A 3,393-nucleotide genomic window follows, 5' to 3' on the forward strand; every position below is an offset into this window, starting at 1 on the left:
ATAATAACCCATTTGTAACCAGCCACTGGCATTATACCTTGAGGTCCTTGGACAATAGGTCCAAAACATCACGTTTCCAAGTGAAACAAATATACTTGAATTGTGTATTTTCATTTGGCCAATCATTTATTTGTCCACACTTTTTGACAGATTTGAATTCAAGATCCTTGTCCTTATTTATTATTTTGAGCGCTACATTATATCAAAGATACTGTCGACGGTCATTTGATATCAGTTCCAATACAATATAACTTATCGAGATCTCTTCATTTTTCATCATTTTCAGGTACCTGAACCTATCCCAAGGTTGTATAAAATGTTATGACATAGTGCTCTTTTAAAGCACTTGGCTAATTATTATGACCATCTTGATATTTTGCTCCTTTTCTTCTTCAAGGGGCTTTATGTTTGGAACCGATTGGTTTATCGCCATAGACTCTGTCCTACAAGGACTTTAATTCTTACTGGAGCATTTGCAATTGGAATATAATATCACTTTTGAGTCAAGAATGCGTCTGACAATTAACTTGAATTATCTTTCAACGAGGATCATACCAGTGATAATTCATTACATAGACCTTAATTTTGAGCCACTTATCATCCCTCCTCCTAATGTTAGGAAATTTAACATTTACCTCCCAATATTATTTGGGGACCCATCATTCGTGCGTTGTGGTGGAGCAATTAAATCATATATCGCACATTCAAATTTTTAGATGGAAATTATTTGGTCCCTGACCTTGAACCAACCTTGAGGGGAGAATCATAACTTGTTGGCTTGATGCATAAATGCGCTGCTACATATTCAATACTACATCTCATACCAAATTTCTTTTGAGAGTTTTGTTTTGTTAACCAATCGTTTAGCTATAATTGGAGGCATAAAATTCCTGGTAAATCAACTTGGATATAAACCAACATATCAATATACTTTTCATAGTTTGGAACTGTGCTCTTAATTTAATAATTTGAGCAAACAGACATTAATACACATGGGACCATAACATAGATGCATCTATTAAAATCGTATAATAGTTAACCGGTCCACATGGCAGGTGATTGGATATATATATATATATATATATATATATCACCTTTTAAACGTTCCAAAATCATAGGATACAATCCTAACCTTAGCTGGTAAATTAATCAATTTGTCGTCATGAGAACAAGCACCACAAAAGAATTCTTGAAGGATATTTTATTTCTTCAATATATAACTACATGAATTCTCAATTATTTTCCCATCATGGCCAAAACCTTTATTAGCAAGACTTATTTCTTACTTTTACCCTTTGGTAATTTATGATAAGACACACCACAATATTTGTGATGTATTAAAAGTACGTGACCTAACCATTGACCATTTAAGTAAAAAAAATAATAATCTCAAACCTTCCGTAGAGGTGAGTTGTGTGGTATTTATTCAATAATACATGAGCACGTTATTATCCCACCTCGACATCACTTTGAAATTGTATTCCTTTCTTTTGACGGAGGATTTATAAAACTTATCAAATTTGGTCGCACGATAACCGCGTGCCCAATGACCTTTCATACCAAATTGATGACAAAAATTACCTTCACCTTTAGAACAATCATTTTGAGAACCCATAATGTTCTTCCTCTTATATTACCACAATGAAGATTAACATTATTTTGTCCTTTGTCATATCCACGTTCATTTTTTTAACCACTTACTCTCATTGAGACTTATTATGCACCTACCACATTCCCCTTACGGAGTGGAGCATATCAAGTGGGACGGGCTTCACAATTTTTCATCAAATACACATTATTTTACCTTAGTCATCATCATATCATAAATACAATGCATCGGGACTCAAACCCAACATCTTATCCATATAAAGGCGTGTTTCGCCATAAATTGATGAAATATCTTGTCATCGTAGTGCATCGGTACTTTAACCCAATGTCTTACCCTTTTAGTATCATGGAACTTGAATCCACCGTTTCACCCTTAACCTATGACATAATGGGCGAAAGTGAAATGGGACTCACCCTTGCAATACTAACATGTAAAGCGAAAGGCTTACATGTACTGTCACTTTAATCAATTTTGACAATAAACTAATGTATAATCATTATACAAGGTATATTAAATAAAAGAAACAAACTTATAATTTGGGAAATTTAATAATGCATCCTTTATGCAAAATATTTAGTCTACTATATTTATCTATTGTAAAAATGTAAATACTACTAAGGCAAGTCAACATCCAACAACGGGCCAAGCTTAATGAGAAAATGACAAACAATTAATATCTATATATTATTAAAAACAGGATAGTTTTAGGAAAAAAGTTAGTTCATTTAGGTAATAATTAGTTTCTTTAGTTAGTGTTTTGAATTTGAATTTAAAAATAATTGGGAAGTTACAAAGTGGTAAAGCTAAAAAACTGAAAAAAGAGAAACGTAGGGATAAGCATCAGATTATTGTGCCTTTTTTTTCTTTTTTATTTTTAAAATTCAACTTGACAGTTACTTTAGGAAGTCAGAAAAAAAAAAAGAAAAAAAAAGACGACTAATCCTAACCCACCATGAATCCCACGTTCAACTCCCACTTCCCCATTTACCCCTTAATCTGCACCATGCTCACACAAATAAACATAAGTCACCGCACAAAAAGATATATACACGACACACATAAACAAAATACATAGAGAGAACAAAGCATATTCACGGAAGGGGAAAAAAATAACAATCTGGGATAACCAATCATCATATACGAAAACATCAAAGAAGAAAACCACTCATTTCGAATTCTTACTCAAAGTTCAGAGTTTTTCTTTCCGTTTATATACGAGAAGATAATACGGAAGATAGCTCAAAGCTCTCAAGCTTGACAATATCCGTGAATTCGAATTCGAGCTTGAGAATAGCGACGCATTCTCTCGTCACAAGTACCAAGGCCCGAGCATTGTTTCTATATTTGCTAACATCATTCGTTGAAAAGCTTTCTTGAAAATTTAGGTCCTACATAATGTTAGGGTCAAAGTATTATTTCATGATGACTTTGTTAAATATATATCATGAGTTCTTCTTTGTGGATACAATTGACTTATCACGTAATTGATTTCTTTGTTTGAATAAATGAAGAGGGTAACTGCCCTATGTTATCCTCTCGATCTTGATTTTGGAATTGTCATTTTTGTTTTTGTTTATAGTGACAACTCAAATAACAACGCATAATATAATGAGATTAACTAAGATGTATATTATCGTTGGTTCATCTACGCTTGAGGCATTAAATTCTTTGGCTTTTTGTCTTAGTAATTTTCTAGGAAACATATTTGAATAAGACACCTACTCAGCGTCAATAGAGATAGTCTTGACATATTTGAACTATACATGCATCTTTGCATGTATAGT

The sequence above is a fragment of the Lycium ferocissimum genome, chromosome 9, assembly GCF_029784015.1.
Source record: "Lycium ferocissimum isolate CSIRO_LF1 chromosome 9, AGI_CSIRO_Lferr_CH_V1, whole genome shotgun sequence".
In the NCBI taxonomy this organism is placed as follows: Eukaryota; Viridiplantae; Streptophyta; class Magnoliopsida; order Solanales; family Solanaceae; genus Lycium; species Lycium ferocissimum.